This window comes from Danio aesculapii, chromosome 7, assembly GCF_903798145.1.
Source record: "Danio aesculapii chromosome 7, fDanAes4.1, whole genome shotgun sequence".
Lineage (NCBI taxonomy): Eukaryota > Metazoa > Chordata > Actinopteri > Cypriniformes > Danionidae > Danio > Danio aesculapii.
The window spans coordinates 62,605,240-62,625,308 of NC_079441.1; positions in this window are offsets into that span (position 1 = coordinate 62,605,240).

Sequence of the window (20,069 nt, forward strand, 5' to 3'; positions counted from 1 at the left end):
AATCAGGGATGTGAATTTTCTGTAATAAATTAATAAAATTAATGCAGATTTCTGTATTTTCTAAGCTCAATGGGGCGACCCCTGAAATTTGCATAAATCCCATTTCATCATCTTTGTCATCAAATCAGACAACCTTAGTGAATACCAACACGATCTCACGGCAATTCGTAAATTTTTGTTTTAGTGGCTAATTCGTATGTTCTTATTTGTACAATTTAGTACAATTTGCTCATCCCCCAATGATGGTTGGGTTTAGGAGTGGGGTTGGGTGCCATGCCTCCGTTTTAAAATCGTACATTTTCATATGACTGAACTCATACGAATTAACCACTAAACTGACAAAACATAAAATAGTTATGTTTCTTCGTTAGATCAGGCTGGATTTTTCCATAATAAATTATAAATATAAAATTAATGCAGATTTATGTATTTTTCCGACCTTAATGGGGGGCGACCCTTGAAATTTGCATAAATCCAATTTCATCATAATCGTCATCAAACCAGACAACCTTAGTGAATATTTATATTTAATTGTTATTTATTTTATTTATGGATTTTGTTTTAGTTAATAATAATAAGTTGTCAAAATAATATAAGATTTCATTGTAAATAGTATGGTATTCATGGTTTAGTATGATAGTTTGTACATTTAACAACTGTTTAATACAAATACTTGTATACTACTTACTTAAAACCCATCAATCAGAATATCAATCTTTGCATCCAAACACTTGCATTGTCAAAAGTCTGTAGAGACAGTTGAGATGTATACAGAAGCATATTCTTTATTATACTGTTATAAATATACTATAAATATACTAGCTTCTTATTGCTCATTATTATGCCATAAACAGCACTTTACTTATTAGGAACACTGTTGTCAATACTTAGAATCCAGTATCCACCATAGTGGCTCTGAACCCAATGACAGCATATACTGTAGGCATTTCAAGGTTGCGAGCAGCAGCCGGTTGTCCCTGGTCTGTTAGCTCAGCTGTTAGAAAACTACATACTGCATCTCCAGCAGGACAATGACCAAAGTTTTCAGAACGTCGATTTCACATGTCGTTATGAACCTTTGCCAACTATAAACCTTGTATGATCAGCTGGAGTGTTTCAGACGCTGTACGCAGTAAACATCTGGGTGGTGATGAGTAAAAAGACTGGCCTAGGGTTTGATGTGTTGGTTCTTGCATGAAAAAATACAACAACGTTCATTATACCATATACAGTTGAAATCAGAATTACTAGCCGCCCTGAATTATTAGCCCCCCTGTTAATTTTTTCTCCATTTTCTGTTTAACGGAGAGAAGATTTTTTCAACACATTTCTGAACATAATAGCTTTAATAACTCATTTCTAATAACTGATTTATTTTATCTTTGCCATGATGACAGTACATAATATTTGACTAGATATTTTTCAAGACACTTCTATACAGCTTAAAGTGACAATTAAAGGCTTAACTAGGTTAATAAGGTTAACTAGGCAGGTTAGGGTAAATAGGCAAGTTATTGTATAACGATGGTTTGTTCAGCAGACAGTCCAAAAAATATATAGCTTAAATGGGCTAATAATTTTCACCTTAAAATGGTTTTTAAAAAATAAAATCTGCTTTTATTCTAGCTGAAATAAATCAAATAAGACTTTCTCCAGAAGAAAAAATATTATCAGACATACTGTGAAAATTTCCTTGCTCTGTTAAACATAATTTAGGAAATATTTAAAAAAAGAAAAAAAGAAATTCAAAGGGGGCTAATAATTCTGACTTCAACTGTATATGCAGGTTCAATATTTATGGAGGTTCGTAATTTACTATAATATATGAACAGCATTTATTGATGCATGGCTTAACATGGCTCGCTTTTGTTAGGCTCCTGACATGTTTTAGGACATATTTATTTTGTTCATTCATATATTATTAGAGCATTTGACCAACTGCAACCTTGAATAATTAAAGAATGATGATTTTAGTCCAGATGGCTTAAAATCCTAACTACAATCACTAGGGAATTGATAGAAGTCTATCAATTTTGACCAACTGGTGGTGCTGTTAACAAATGAACGTGGTGTGAGATTTGTTGATGCTGTAAAAAAAAGTTTTGTCTGTTGATACAGAATCCATTTCTCCATTTCCCTAACCCGTATTCTGAAGCTGATTCAAGTCAAATTTGGAAAAGTAAGTTTCAGACAAAAATGCAAACGTCGGACAGGACGCTTGGCCAGTAACAGCGTAATGTTTTTTGGTATGAATTTATCAAAACCTGCCTCATCTGAACAGCCAAAACCAATGAAAATTTACCAGCATTTAAAAAAAAATCATTTATTCTAATTTTGTCAACTAGGTGGTGCTGTAAATTTTTTTTTCATAAAATACCTTCAGGGCATAGTGCCAAAAAGATGTTATTACAGATACAGTAGTGTGTTTACATTCAGTTTAAAAAGTTTTATGCTTTCTGAATCAAATAGCTTTTCAGTAGCGAAGCTCTTATTTTTGACCAAGTAGTGCAGTAGCATCCACACAAGCTACATTTCCTGATCAGTAAGTGATGCCACAGAAAACACCACAAAAATGTCTACTAGGGTAAAAATGGAAATGGGTATGCTGTTCTGAGGAAATCGTTTGTTTCTGGCCATGCTGCTAATATAAATTAGCTTTTTTTCAATATCTCCTGATCACTAGGTGGCACTGTGCTGAATTTGTTCTGGTAAACCTAAATCATGTTAGTCATAACATACACCAAGTTTATCTGAGTACACTCTCAGAAATAGAGGTATAGAGGTATTTGTACTTAAAGGGTTCATATTGGTAATTCAAAGGTATTTATAATTACCTAACATTTTCAAGAGGTACACATTTGTACTTTTTAGATACTAGTATGTACCCTTGAAGTATTAATAAGGACCCTTTAGTTACAAATGTGTACCTTTTGAAATGGTACCACCCCAGTGACAACTCTTATACCTTTAATTTTGAGAGTGTAAGGTAAAGCATTGTGGAGATATATACTGATTATGATAAGTTCTTAGTCGAATTTGACTACTGGAATTAAAATGTTTGAAATTTTGTTCTTCATGATGGAAAACAACATCTTACGGTGCAATCAAAACTTTGGCAAAAAATTATTTTGTTTTCAAATTCCTTATGGTTTAGCAATAGTTATTAGCAAAAATGACTGCTACTTTAGACAGGTATTGGTGCTGGAGGGATTAAGTGAATTGATTAAGGGCAGACTATTCTCCATCTTTGCAGCAAATTAATTTTATTTAAAAATACTCTACCGGTTTTAGGAACAACAAAAATTAACTTGACTTCTAGTACATCGTTTTGTATCAGAAGTGGTTTATATGAAAGGCAAAGACCTCTAGATTATGCTTATTTTAACACAATAAAATATGATCATGTCTTGATTTTTAATTATTTAATTAGGACAGTAAGGTCTGACTTTGCTTAGACAAAAGTCTTGTCACAACAGAAATAATGAATATTAATTCATTCATTATTAATTCATTCAAATGAATAGAATATAAAGTCATGGTGCAGTGGAAAAAGAATTATATTGTGTATAACTCCCATGAGCTTGGGGGACTGCATTCATACATCTTTGCAATGACTCGAATCACTTATTTATAAAGTCATCTGGAATGGCAAAGAAAGCAGTCTTGCAGGACTCCCAGAGTTCATCACGATTCTTTAGATTCATCTTCAATGCCTCCTCCTTCATCTTACCCCAGACATGCTCAATAATGTTCATTTCTGGTGACTGGGGTGGCCAATCCTGGAGCACCTTGACCTTCTTTGCTTTCAGAAACTTTGATGTGGAGGCTGAAGTATGAGAAGGAGCGCTATCCTGCTAAAGAATTTGCCCTCTCCTGTGGTTTGTAATGTAATGGGCAGCACAAATGTCTTGATACCTCAGGCTGTTGATGTTGCCATCCACTTTGCAGTTCTCTTGTAAGCCCCCATACTGAATATAACCCTAAACTATGATTTGTACTTCACTAAACTTGACTGATTTCTTTGAGAATCTTGGGTCCATGTGGGTTCCAACAGGACTTGGGTGATTAAGATGCAGTTCAACAGATACTTCATCAAAAAATCTACCTTCTGCCACTTTTCTAAACGCTCAATTAGAAATCAAATAATTATTTGTTGCTCTAACAACAGGGATAGACGACAAGACTTCTGTCGTACATACTTTTTAAATGACATTTTCCAATAAGAAAGCTGTGGTACTGGTATCTCGCAAACAACATGTACAGCAGTTTGTGTGCACTTTCAAACGCATACAAATTCTTAAGAGCAAAAACAAGAGAAAAAGATGATCATAAATCAAAAAGAGAAAAACAAAGGCTAGTCTTCAGAGTATCCTTAAGAAAGTTCCAGAAAGATGATCAAATGCACCAAAACACCCAAGATCTTTGATGTAACTCACAAGTAAAAATAGTATAGACCATTTTGAGGGATGTAAACAAAAACAACGGTCCCAACGTATTTCCTGTTTTACATTTTTCATTTCAATATCTTCTGAGAAACCAAAAAGAGCCACATATAGATGTTTTAACATTAAATTATGATTGAATTGCCTCTTGTTACAGTTATGAAATAGTTTGATAACAAGTAGGAAATGTTCATGGGCCGATGACATGACCACGTTGAAATGGTCTATACTTTTTTTTGGGCCAAGTTAATTCTGCACATGTTCTTTATTCTAATTAAAGCAAAGTCCCACTGTATAATTCAGGAGATAAACCATTAGGGACATTACAAAAGTCTTTGTGAGTCTCTTTCCAGTACATTTGGATTCTGTTGCAGTGTCAAAATAAGTGCACCATTGTGCCAATATCAACCCCACACTTCAAACCCAATTGGGGAAAATAATGAAAGCGAACTGGTGGCAGAAAAATTCTTTGAATAAATGTATGATTTTGTTCATGGGCTGAAATGGAAGGACTTTTGGGAAACGTAATACTCTTAAGGATTTTTTACATTACATTTGTTAAGAGGTTGGGGTAAATAATTGTGCATATACAAACAAGTCTAAGCAATCCAAATCATTTGGGAAAAAACCCCATAATTTTTTAATTTTCCATCCGCTGCGTAAAACATATACCAGAGTAGTTGGTGGTTCATTCCGCTGTGTTGACCCCTGATAAATCAGGTACTAAGGTACTAATGAATGATTTATTTTTCATTATATGTTTAAAAGTTGTATTGTGCTCTCTTTGTGCTGACATGACAGGTCTCGATTGAATAATCTTTTGGAGGGGTCAGCGTAATACTCACATGTGCTGAGCGCATTGATGTGGCTTCCCTGGCCCGTGTCCAGCACACACAGCTGTACAATCAGGCCTGCACCTGAGCTCTTGCTTCAGATGAATGAACAGGTGGCTGCTATCATGCATCAATATGCACATATCTGGAAATATTGCGTATCCAGTTATGCAATGTGTCTGCGTGGGTTTGTTTGTTTGGTGTCCGCGCACGTGTTGAATCAACGAAATCCCTCTCGAGCATTACCGCCTGGTTTATTGTGACATTCAGGAGTAGAAAATTGCACAGATAATTTTTTTGTTTTCATTTCAGGGCATTGTCAGACAGTGCTGGAAGATTCACACTGGCATATTTAGCCTTAAATAAAGTACCTAAGTAAAGATTTGTTTACAATGAAAAATTATGTCTAAGATCAACAATAATGGAATATACCAATGAGCTACACATGTATAGTATGTATGGCTCAACAGGGGTGGTCAAAATTAATTCTAGAGGGCCAGAGGCCTGCAAAGTTTAGTCCTAACCCCATTTCGACAACCTGAACCAGCTAATCAAGCTCTTACTAGGTATGCTAGAAACTTATTATGTACATTTCCATATACATTTCCGGAGAGCATCAAATACGTCCTAGGAGCTACAGGCCCACTGATTGACCCACCCAACCACTTTCCTAAACCCAACGGCCAGTTTTCAAAAGCAATCCAGAAAAAGAAAAGCCCATGTCTGATTTTTACCATGTTTTTAGATTTTACAACATTCTCATCATGTTATTTACTTGTTTATTTTATTTTTTAGCTTTCGTTTTTGTTTTACCTGCTTTCTGGAACCGTTCTTCACCAGACTCAAACCCTGTTGTCGTGGTCAACTCGTCTCTGCGTGTCCACCGACATACACGAAAAACTACTGGACAAACTGATAACACTAGGAAAGTTGTCCATACGGAGGTAAGCAGTAAGCTAGTAAACGCGAAAAGGAACGGCATCATACCGTCCCATAGCGTTAATTTTAAAGACAAAATGTATCCATACATACTTCTGGCTGCATAATTTGTGACCTCCAGAAATTTATATAGGGCGACATTTTCCGAATGAGCCCCCGTTGCGGACAACGGGCCTCCAGGACCGCGTTTGGGCACCCCTACTCTACAAGATACCTAAAGGTTTTTGTGGTGACTGGCACCAAGATGCTAGCAGCACATCCTTTAAGTCCTGTACATTTGCAAGGCAGACTGAACATGCTACAATTTGGATGCCAGGGCAAGACCTTGAACTCTTTGTCATGAGACATTCCTACAAGCAAGTTGACAAGTCTTAAAGTTAGCATGAAATCAAAATTTGATCAGTTGTTTTTTTTGCCCTCATAATCTTTTATCTAATATCATAACCTTCTCTGCCCCCTCAAAATGACATTTCTTTAATTCTGCTCACATGGAATGGATTTAGGGCAGGGCTATCAATGTGTGCCTCTTTCTGTCCAACTTCAGTCATCAATTTTCTTTCATTTTGATAGCAACGGCCATCTTCCAGTAATCCAATCAGTTCCCAAAGGACAAAATCATGCAGCACTCTACATTTTCTTCTCCCTTTATGACTGTTGATGAGGATCAATTGGATGTACATCACGATATGGGGAAAAAGAACAATCTTGACTTCCGTTTCTTGGCAATTTTAATAACGTCATTGGACGCATTCAAATGACTTGTGCCAGCAAAAGATGGCACCATATCTACTTTTGATAAATTACAACAAAATACAGGGTTCACATCATTTGACATCTCACAAGAGTTGACTTTAAATCCCACCTACTGATCTATAAATAATAAGATATAAACTCACCGGCCACTTTATTAGGTACACCTGTCCAACTGCTTGTTAACGCAAATTTCTAATCAGCCAATCACATAGCAGAGACTCAATTTCGGCATGTAAATGTGGTCAAGACGATTTGTTACAGTTCAAACCGAGCATTAGAATGAGGAAGAAAGCTGATTTAAGTGGCTTTGAACATGGCGGGGTTGTTGGTGCCAGACGGGCTGGTCTGAAAATATTTCAGAAACTGCTGATCTACTGATTTTTCACGCACAACCATCTCTAGGGTTTACAGAGAATAGTCTAAAAAAAATATCCAGTGAGCAACAGTTCTGTGGGAACAAATGCCCTGTTGATGGAGAATGGCCAATGTTACGAAGCCTTACCTCATAACCACTCGCCATGCTTAGTGAAAGTAACATCATCATCCTATTACATGAACTTTAGTTTTGTCAACTTGCAAAACTCACTGCGTGCCGACACCGTTACATAAAAGGCTGTTACTCCAGTTTCAGGGCGCATGAGTGGCGTGTATTTTATCGGCGTGCATGCAAACAACCAGGATTCACACTAGAGCGTGTGTGAGGTGCGCGGGAATGGTTTTCTGCATGAATAACAAACTTGCACGTGCAAAAGTTGCCAAATGTGAATGGCCCTTAACTTCTTTATTCTGGGATTGCTATTCTAAATTAATATTTCGTATCTCAACGCTTTTATTGGTGATGGGGTTTTTTTTGCACTGTCTTCTCGTGCCGCCCCCAGCAAGATGCCGCCCTGGGCGATCACTAGGCCCACACGGAATCTGCGCACGCAGAATTCCGCAGATTTTTAGCCCATCATTGATTCTGTATATTTACTTGTGTAAGTGTGTGTAAATTTATATTTATTCAGTTTTTTAAAATAATTTCAGTAATATTATTGACTAATATGAAAATGTTCATATGATTTATTTACAATACACTTTGTAAAGTAATATTTTCTGTCTTTTAGTAGATATATTATATAGAAGACTTGCTTTGTTTACCAAATAAAGTGGATCTATTTAGATTTGCATTGTAAACATTAACTACAAGTTAAAAAGGTATTACTTTTTAGTTCATATATTAAGGATTTAGTTATGATACTCCCAAAATTCTTCAGCATAATCTGCAGATTTTCAACACAATTCTGCACAGAAATAGCAAAAAATGTCCACAGATTCAGTCTGGCCCTAGCGATCGCCCATATTGCCCATTCCTAAATCCGCCACTGAGTAGACCCTCTGTTGCCTCAGAGCAGAACAGGGATTCTTCATCGCACATGTGCAATAAGGAACTTTATGTTCCCAGCACCCTATCATTGTTTTGTGGTTTGTTCTTCCCCAAACCACAGTTGTTAATGCTCCACACTGCAGACCAGGAGAAACCCACAAGCCCTGATGTTTCTGGAGAAACTCTGACCCAGTGCCCTCTAATGCCAATTTGTCATCAGATACTGTCAGTTTCCCTGGAATCCAATGCGTTGATAATGTCTGCCATATTGTATGATGTCCGTGTGCCTGTATTTCTGTCCAAATCCACTGTAACTGATATGAAAAAAAAAAAAATCAAGCAAAATGCATATGCATGTAGTACAGAATATCATTTGAATGGAATCAGTTTTTATACTCTAAATGGAATCAGAGTCATAAAGACATTATTCACTCCATAAGCAGACACCATTTACCACAGGTTAGCACTGTAAGCCCCTCCGTCTCCTGCCATCCGTCATGAGCAGTCAGCAGTCTAGGGCTCGGTGTCTAACATTTAGACAGGCCTCATAAAGAAGAGTTATTTCCTTGAGGAAGATGTCACGATTTGTTATGGTTGGATCTCAGTGGAGGGAACAACTTTTGAGCGGTAACCTTTCTATTGTTTGGGTGAAATGCTAGTGGTTGGTCAAAGGTTATACTTAGCAGTGACTCAGTGTAAGGCCCCTGTTGAGATCGACCTCAGTAGTTGTCACTGTCCTTATGGAGCTGGACCCCCGTGGGCCAACATGCCGCCATCTCTGACGCAACTGAGAGCCCACTGGGAAATGCGAAAGGGGGGCACTATGGAAGCCCAGCTGTGGAACCCACATAGACAAACCAGATTGACTGGTTGTAGCAGGTTCTTCTGTCTCCAGTTGTTAGAAATGGATAGATTGGGGATGTGCGTCTTATTCACCACCTACACAGACTTCACTTGTAGAGCTATGGATGGCCTGCTGTGTAATGCATCATCCTTTACACCTATTTAACAACAGGTCAACTTTGTTCATGTTAACTGGGCTGCTATAGTGGATTATTTTCAAAAGCAACAATAAATAAATGAGTCACTGCTAGTGAGTAGAACGCCTTTAAAATGCTTAACGACAAGTTTTATTGTCTTAAAAACGCACTAAGTAACTTTTTGTGCATATTTTACTGCCAGATATGACAGTGGCCTTGGACTTTATACTGACACCTGCTGACCAAGAAGCAGCAAATATAACATACAATGAAACATACGCTCACTGGCCACTTTATTAGGTACACCTGCCCAACTGCTTGTTAACGCAAATCAGCCAATCAAATGGCAGCAACTCAATGCATTTCGGCATGTAGACATGGTCAAGACCGTCTGCTGCAGTTTAAACCGAGCATCAGAATGAGGAAGTAAGGTGATTTAAGTGAGTTTGGTCTGAGTATTTCAGAAACTGCTGATCTATGAGGATTTTCACACACAGCCATCTCTAGGGTTTACAGAGAATGGTCAGAAAAAGAGAAGATATTCAGTGCGCGGCATTTCTGTAGGTGCAAATGCCTTGTTGATGCCAGAGGTCAGAGGAGAATGGCCAGACAACCGAAGTATGCAGAAGAGCATCTCTGAACGAACAACACGTCAAACCTTGTGGTGGATGGGCTACAGTAGCAGAAGGCCACACTGGGTGCCACTCCTGTCAGCTATTCAGATAGTAGGGTCAGAATTTGGCGTCAACAACATGAAAGCATGGATCTATCCTGCCTTGTATCAAGGGTTCAGGTTGGTGGTGGTGGTGTAATGGTGTGGGGGATATTTTCTTGGCACACTTTGGGCCTATTAGTACCAATTGAGCATCAAGTCAACACCATAGCCTACCTGAGTATTATTGCTGACCATGTCTATCCCTTTATGACCACAGTAAACCCAGACACTTTACTTGGACTCCACACTTTAGCACTTCATTTTCTGAACACAAAGAGTTTCTTTGTTTAATTAGCAGTTCTTGTGTGTATCGCCTCCTCATGTTGAATTGCTGAATGCCTCCTCAATTGTAAGTCGCTTTGGACAACATTGTCTGCTAAATGACTAAGTGTAAATGTAAGAAGAGCTTCTTTATTTTTTAGCTGAATTGTCAAAAAATGAAACGCACAGGATTGCGGGATATCAAAGGCAGCAAAGGGTACATCTATGCTGCTTTCAAAAATCAATCAGAAGAACGAATCTCTGGAGACAAGAAGTGAATCGACATGCCTTGATGTCTTCCTACCATGGAATGCATCCTTTGAAGGCAGAATTGTTCAGGTTTCTGAAACAGCCATTGCAATGTGTTGTGTGTATATATTCAGTGCAGATGGTGTGTGAACATAATGGCTATCTTTTTGCATCTGACTATGACATAATAACAAAATACCCATGAGCAATCCAAAATTCCTGCTTTGTAGTGCTTCTTCCATTACCATACCAAATATGAGCAATATCACACAAGTAGCAGTGGCTTGGTGTCCCACTAGTGATGATATACAACAATATTGCACTGTTACGAGTGTGATATTGCATTTATACAACAGTTCGACAGTATAATTGTGTGTATAAAAAAGAAAATCCAACACAGAGTCTCAAAAACCCTTTTGTATGAGGAACTACTTTCTTCCACCATTCATTCACATCTGCAGCTGACGTCAGAACAGCAGAAACCGTTGCTACTTAACAAACGTCACTTTAGAGCTGAAAAACAGGTGATTTTGCCCACATTTAATGATTATAAGGCTGAATGACATGAAATGCCATCAGTCTACAGTGAATTCCCAGTATTTCTCTGTTGCAATCGGGGTATCACAATAATTAATCCTGAAACAGATTACGGTTGTGTTTATGATAAGGTAAAATGCTAAACACATGCGGGCATTTCTTTTTTCTTTCTTTTAACTGAACTCGTCTGCAGTAACTAAAACAGGAGACACATTATAAACAAACAGATGGCCAACCAAAAAGTAACTCGGGGTTATACAAAGAGTGGCCAACACAAAAATACATATATTCCTGATATGTGGGTCCCGTCTCACACTCAATAAACTACAATTACTATGGTATAAATACAGCGCTACAACATACAAAAGACAGAGATCGACTTAGAACGTCACTTAGCAGTTTTATAAAGATTTGACCAGCTGTAGTTTGAAATTTATGTTGTTTTTCTCCCCTCAAAAGTACATTATGTTGTCCAACAGATGCAATATTTGTGAAACTGTAGTGAGTTTATTGATCTGCTGTCACTCTATGTAAGCGGAGTAATACAGAAAGGTGAAGAAGCTGTATGAGTGATGTTATTAGAGAATATTGTACGGCTATCAGCCAATCAGATTCGAGAACCAGACAGAACTGCTGTATAGGCGAATTACCAGTTTGTAAACATTCAGGATGCACGCGCATTGAGGTTGCAGAAAAAAATGGGAGCGCTAGCATTTACAGCAAGTGAATGACATCCAATACGGTACAGAGTTTGTTGTTGTATTAGAGATAAGTTATATTGATTACATATTATTTGTATTATTTACATAATGCTTTCAGTGTATTATAACAGCTTGTCACCCAGTGATAAGCACAGTTATTCGGAAAAATTTATGTTAAAGTGAGAGGCATTCATCTGACAGGCCCATATGCGATAGCATCCTCCCAATGGATATTGGATAAGACAAAATGGCCAAGCATCCAGCCCCAAATATACAATCTCATTGAAACTCCAACTGATTTTACAAGAAAGAAGTTAAAGGTCTACAAGTCTTTGGATGCCTACAATTGTGTTCTGTGTGGTCATGTGCAGGAAATAATGTTCCATGATTACCAGATTCAACACTTTGTAGTGCTAAAAACCGAGATTCTGCCTAGCCAAAGACAAGGAAAAAAGACGGAACTGTACAAGGCCTGGGTTATCATCAACAAGCAAAACGACTGCATTCTGACAGTGAACTACACCTGTACGGCAGGGTATGTGAACTTACATTTTTACATTTCATTCCAAGCATTCAGTGTCTGCAGTTTAATTAACCATATTTAACTGTTTTTGTTAAAATCATTGCTGCAATCAAAAACGAGTAATGTGGATGATTTAGCATAGCGTGAACTTACCAGATTTAACATGAGAACTGCAGAGTCCAGCATTTTTAATTAGGTTCTCAGTCCATTCAGATCTTCTGATGGCTGTTAGCCAAAGACGTCTGCGATTGGCATTAAAGCAGTGTGGTGTATGGTAAAATTTAAGTTTTCTATTGTTGGACTTTCAATTTTGGCATGCTACCACACAACACGATATGTTTGCTATTCCAACTGGTCTTTTTTGCAAACGGTATGTGCGGTTGATCCCATGTGACGTCATGTGTGACGTAGGTTGGTAATTCTCCTATAAACAGTATTATCATCATTTACATAAAAACATGCTCCTAAGTGACATGTGAAATCCTAACTGCATTGGAATGCAGTAATGTATTCGTTTTTGTCTAGAATAAGCTAACGTACATACTAGACCAGACTTCATCTTAACAAATTTCTCAAAATTTATATTATTTTGTATTTATATTAATGAATAATGACTTTAAATGCTTTGCTTAAAGGAATAGTTCCCACAAAAAGGACAAATCTATCATCATTAACTCACTGTTCACTTGTTTGAAGCCTATTTGAGTTTCTTTCTTCTGTTTTAGAGAATGCTCATAGCTGATTGACCTCCATAATATATATTTTTTCCTATGAAAATTGATCAGTGCAAGCAACCTGCATTCTTCAAAATATCTTCTTTGATATTTAACAGAAAAAAGAAGCTCATATAAGTTTAAAACCAGGGAGAAAATTCATTTTTGAGTGAACTATCCCTTTAAAAATATGATATACATTCATCTATATGGATGTTTGAGATGAAATCATTCATGAAGTATTTATTTATGAAGTACATATGTATTATAAGCTTGAATCCTCCACATGTAGAACTGCAGCAACAGGTGTAGCTAGTGCAGGTCAGAGACCAATGTGCAGCCCTGGAAAACTGACCCCAGAACAGGGTCATGTGTGATTTTCAGCCGAGGAGCGCTGGAGTTTTTTTATGACATCAGAATGACCTGAAGAACCAGCATGCGGTCTGAAAACAAACAGAATTGACCCTTTGGCAACAGCATCTAATGTCACACGGTGTGGCAAAGGGAGACGCTCTCTTATATAAGACTGTTATATTTAATTCACTTGAGTTCATACGTTACGTTAAAGAAGCCGTGACGCACTTAACAATTGAGTGACGTCACCGCTGACATCAGAGCGCTGCTGAAAACCCCTCCAGGGGTTAAAAACTTTTAGGATTTAAGTCAGCATGACAACATATTTCCAGATTAACATGCTTTGATGGAACCACATTCTTATAAAACTATCCAAATTGTGGAAACCGTTGATTGTAATAATAGTTGGAGTGATATGCAAGTTAAAGAGATAGAAAATTAAATCTCTGTCATCATTTACTCACAAAAGAAGATATTTTGAAGAATGCTGGTGGATGGTACCCACTGACTTCCACGGTATTTTTTTTTCCTACTATGGAAGTCAATGGGTACCATCAACCAACATTTTTAAATATACACTACCTGACAAAAGTCTTGTCGCCTATCTACATTTTAGAAACAACAAATAATAACTCGACTTTTAGTTGATCATTTGGTATCAGAAGTGGCTTATATGAAAAACAAAGGCCTCTAGATCATGCTTATTTTACCAAAATAAAATTTGACAATGCCTTCATTTTTAATTATTTAATTAGTCTTGCCACTTAACAGAAATAATGTACAGTATAGAATATAATGTATATTCTATTATATAATCTTGTATAGTAAGTTTAAACCAGAAAATTAAGCTGACAATTAAATAGGGTTTGTCAGAAAACTAAAGAAATAATCACCAGATAAGGAATCTTAAAGTCAACATAAAATCAAAATGTACTCTTATTATTATTTATAGATGTACATACTGTATTAGTGCGTGTTATAAAGATGTGTCTGTGTAATTTATTATTTTATTATACTATTTCATTATGCAGGGCTTCACGGTGGCGCAGTGGGTAGCACGATCACCTCACAGCAAGAAGGTTGCTGGTTTTAGCCTCAGCTGGGTCAGTTGGCGTTTCTGTGTAGATTTTGAATTGAGTTCAATGTAAAAAATAAATCCGTAAAATTTACGGTAAAAAAATGGCAGCTGTGGTTGCCTTTACTTTACCGTTAAAAATACGGTACAAACCGTAAAAGTATTTCCTAATTTTTACGGTAGACTACCGTATTTTATTTATTTATAGATGTTATATGCATACCTGTCAACCCTCCTGTTTTTCCCAGGATTCTCCCGTATTCTACAGTGCTATCCCGCTATCATCCCATAAAGGTATTTTCCCATATTTCTTCTGTATTTTTTTTATCTTTCTGTGAAGAGCCGATCCTCCCTATATGCAACCCACACCGCTGAACCACCAGGGGCCGTGTATTGATGTTTCCCAGTCATTGGTTGCAGCTGGAAGGGCATCCGCTGCGTAAAACATATGCTAGATAAGTTGGCGGTTCATTCCGTTGTGGCGACCCCAGATTAATAAAGGGACTAAGCCGAAAAGAAAAGTCAGCACAAAATAAAAATGAGCTCTTCTTATTTTTATATTTATATAGTATAGTGCTTATCATAAACAATGCATCTGTGTACCTTATTGTTTTGCAAAAATGACATTGCCCTCATTATATTTTCAAGATTTCACACTTAGATATTGCTTGACGCTATATTCCTGCCAAGTCATTTAGCGTAAAGAGGGTCTGAGATCAGGTAAGTCTCAGGAGCTCCCCCTGGTAAAGGAGGAGATGGGGTGGAAGGGGGGATTCTTCGAAAACAAAGATAAGACAAGTAGGGTAAAAATCTGTCTATTTATTGTAGGCTTTGATCAATCTGATTGGTTTATTGCTGATTACGGATAAGAGACCAGCCGCGATCAATCATATCACATGCTCTTCTCGAAATTAGTTTAAAAAACTTTACTTATCAAATACTATAAACCTCCCTTCCCTCTCGAAATGATTTTTCTTCACTTCTGGTCACATGGAATGCCTTTAGGGTGGGGTTATCAGGGCGTGTCTCGTTTCTACCCTTTTGGCCATTCATTAATTTTCCTGCATTTTGTCAGCATTTTGCCCATTTTCCAATGATCCAACCGGTTCCCGACGGACAAAATCCTGCACAGCCCTAATTTTGTTCTCACTTCATTACCATTCAAATTGGATGTATGTCACAATATGGTAAAAAAGTACAATCTTAACTTCTGTTTCCTTAATTTAAATATCATAAACTTCCCTTCCCCCTCAAAATGACATTTCTTCACTTTTGGTCACATGGAATGCCTTTAGGGCGGGGCTATCAGTGGATGTTAACAAATCTGTCATGACATCGCAGCTATTTGCAATAGGCAATATTGTGGTATGGTGTATTTTTGGTTGCTCTCCCCCTCATGTCCTCTTCCAGAGGGTGCCATCTGTGATTTCAGGGACACTTATCCTCCACATCTTACTGCAAACTGGCATTCAAATCATTCCCCATTTTGTTAGCAAAGCCAATCTTTCATCAATCGAATCAATTCCCAAAGGACGAAATAGCAACACCCTACATTTTTTTTCACATTTTTTTCTCGTTTCAATAAGATGTACATCATGACAGGAGAAAAATGTACAAACTTCATTTCCGTTTCATGCCGAATTTAAAATATTTTCTAATTTTGATGAGTGTTCTTTTCCAAATATCTCATTTAAGTCTGAAGAAATGTACTTAAAAACTGCTCTTTTACTGTTAACTTCAAATGGGAGCAATGTGATGTAAAAAATTATGGAATTTTTAATCTATCCCTGTATATGTATTATATTGTTTCAATTTTTCAATTATTATATTATATTACTGCACACTGTAAAAAAAAATTGGGTTCCATGCAACTGATTTGTGTTGGGACAACATGAAGGAACTAAGATAAGTTATTAGTTTTTATCCATTTAAGTGGCTAGAACATTAAACAATTAAGTTGTCCCAAAAAAAAAACTCAAGAATTGTGTTGATTCAGCTCATTTTAAACAAGTTAGTTTGAGCAAGCAGCAAACGTCACTTTTATGAGTGTGCACTTATAATTTACTTGTTAGAACCATGTATTACAATCTTACATCTATTCCAGTACATGTATAGTTTCTTTTGTACAGTGCTGTGTTTATTTATCAAAAGTAATCTACAAAAAAATCTGTACTGGAATAAATATATGGTTGTAATATATGATTCCACATACATATAACATCAAATCCAATCACTCTTCTATCTATCTAACCACTCTCCTCTCTATTTGGAAGACACACTCAGGTTCTCCAAATGAAGGCTACGATCCACTAGATGTCACCATCTGCCAAAGCTCTCAGCAAAATCATCACTGAACAATCTGTTAGCAGCTGAGGGTTCAGAGATCAAGGAGTTGAGCATGAAGTAAAGCACGAACGTAGCTTGAGCAAGCAGTTTTAACACCTTACAAATTACATTAATAATCAAATAGATAATTGAAAAGAGAAAACAGTTCAACCATCAATGTCAAAGTTGATTCAGAACTGAAACAAAGCTGATCTTAACATCAAAGCCTACTTAAGTTATTGTCTACATTAAGTCTCATTGACATTTCCAGCTAATGATGCACATTTGGAGATTGCGGTAATGAAGGATTCACTCTGAATTAGTAGGGAATTAAAATACACTTTTAAGAATTATTTGCCCTCCTATGAATTATTTTTGTTTCAAATATTTCCAAAATGATGTTTAACAGAACCAGGAATTTTTCACAGTATTTCCGATAATATTTTTTTCTTCTGCAGAAAGTCTTACTTGTTTTATTTCAGCTAGAATAAAACTAGAATAAGGTCAATATTATTAGCCCTCTTAAGCAATATTATTTTCGATTGTCTAAAGAACAAGCAATTTCTATACAATGACTTGCCTAATAGCCTTGCACTTTAAGCTGAATACTAGTATCTTGAAAAATATCAAGAAAATTATTACGTTTTCAAGAGGTGGTTAACAAATTTAATATATCCCCCCTTTTTAAGGGGATGTATTATAAAATAAATCCCCTTATTATATATTTTAAAATAAGGGCAGCACTAAAGGCTCATAAGACACTATGGGTTATGGATCTTCATACCCATCCGATTGTGACATGGATATATAATGCTCCAAGAAAAGGAACTGTCTGCTATCTCTATTGCTATCTTTCTAATATTACTACTTTCTCAAAAGAAAGACTATGGCTATCTGATCTGTCTCTGCCCAATACAACTACTGATTGGCAAACTGTGGGATAATACATTCCACGCTTCCACAAACCCTAATCACCAGTTTATTCACTTTAAAACTATTCACAAGGCATATTTAACTACACATATACGACATATCATAAGTTTATCTCCATATCCTTATTGTGAGTTCAGTGAACCACAGCATCCAGATATCTTTTTACATATGATGTGGGAATGCCCGGAGGTGCAAAAACTTTGTGATTCTGTGCTGGACATTTTATTTAAAGTTACAAATATTTGTTTCCTCAAAGATCCTGTATTGTTATTATTAAATGATGCAAAAGGTCCGTAAATTTTGATTAGCTGCTTTAACTACTGCAAAGAAAATATTGGTACAGAGAAACCCCCTCATGATCTCTTTGTTAAGCACTGGTTGCATTCACTATTGGAAATACTGTATCTGGAACTGTCATCAGCACAAATCAACCATGCTAAACTGGACATTCTGACGATGTGGGAAATCTATATAGGCGATGCTGAAGAAATCTTGGACAATTAACCCTCATCTAATACTTCGAATGTCAAATTTAATGCAATTTATCTAATAGCTTGGTCTAAACTGCAGTTATTCTATGTTTTCTGATGTGCATATAACGGGGTGGGGTAATGGGGGATATATACAGTGCTGGCCAGCCATTTAAGCTGAGTGATCGGGGTAGAAGGGCCTTAGTCAGGGAGGTGATCAATAACCCGATGATCACTCTGTCTGAGCTCCAGCGTTCTTCTGTGGAAAGAGGAGAACCTTACATAAGGACAACCATCTGTGCAGTAATCCACCAATCAGGCCTGTATGGTAGAGTGGCCAGAAGGAAGCTACTACCTGCCTGGAATTTGGCAAAAGGCATCTGAAGGACGCTAAGGCCGTAAGAAATAAAATTCTCTGGTCTGATGAGACTACAGTTGAACTCTTTGGAGTAAATGCCAGGCACTACGTTTGGAGAAAACCAGGCACCGCTCATCAACAGGCTATTACCATCCCTTTGGTGAAGCATGGTGGTGGCAGCATCATGCTCTGGGGATGTTTTTCAGCTGCAGGAACTAGAAGACTAGCCAGGATAGAGGGAAAGATGAAAGCAGCAATGTACACAGACATCCTGAATGAAAACCTGCTTCAAAGTGCTCTTGACCTCAGACTGGGGTGACGGTTCATCTTCCAGCAAGACTATGACCCAAAGCACACAGCCAAAATATCAATGGAGTGGCTTCACAACAACTTGGTGAATGTGCTTGAGTGGCCCAGCCAGAGCCCAGACCTAAATTCTATTGAACATCTCTGGAGAGATCTGAAAATGGCTGTACACCGTCGCACTTTCTATCCAACCTGATGAGCTTGAGAGGTACTGCAAAGAGGAATGGGCAAAAATTCCCAAAGACAGATGTGCCAAGCTTGTGGCACCAGATTCAAAAAGAATTGATGCTGTAATTGCTGCCAAAGGTGCATCAACAAAGTATTGAGCAAAGGCTGTGAATACTTGTTATTTTTCAGTTTTTTTATTTTTAATAAATTTGCAACAAAAAATATTTTTTCACATTGTCATTATGGGGTATTGTGTGTATTGAGGAAATAAATTAATTTAATCAATTTTGAAATAAGGCTGTAACATAAAATGTGGAAAAAGTGAAGCGATATGATACTTTCCGGATGCACTTTATATGGGGTAATAACTGTTAAAAGTATTTTTCTATCTGATCGTAAAAATGTTATATTTTCATTTTTGGTAATAAAAACTGAATTACAAAAAATAAAATAAAATAGTAAATATTATGTACTGTCATCATGGCTAAGATAAGAAAAATTTGTTACTAGAAATTGGTTATTTAAGCTATTTTGTTTAGAATTATGTGTTGAAAAAAAGCTTGTTTCTGTTAAACAGAAATTGGGGACAAATATACAGGGGACTAATAATTCTGACTTCAACTGTATATAATAAATAAACAATAATATAACAAATTTATTATTGATAAACAAGATGATCTATGGCCACAAAGTATGACTTCATTACTGCCTCTAAGTCTTACCAGTTATTGATGAGATTTTAATTGACGACTCTTTGAATTTCTCTCCAAAAAAGTGTATAAACAGATGAAACAGAATATTTGAGAGACGTTCACGGTCTGGACACGACTGTTCTGTGGTCACTCCAAATTCCATTCTGACAGCAAGAGCTCTTTAAGAACTCTGAAGTGCTCATTCAGCATAGACCTACAGCAATGTGGGTTTGGGCGAAAAAAGGTTTTCTTTTGCTTTCTTTTTTAAAGGCAAGCGGTTCACAGCAGTTATTTTAGACAAATTATCGACACTGAGAAACCCTTCAACTCCGATGTCCTCTGAAGGGGAACTTTTAACCCTTTGTGAGTCCTGTAG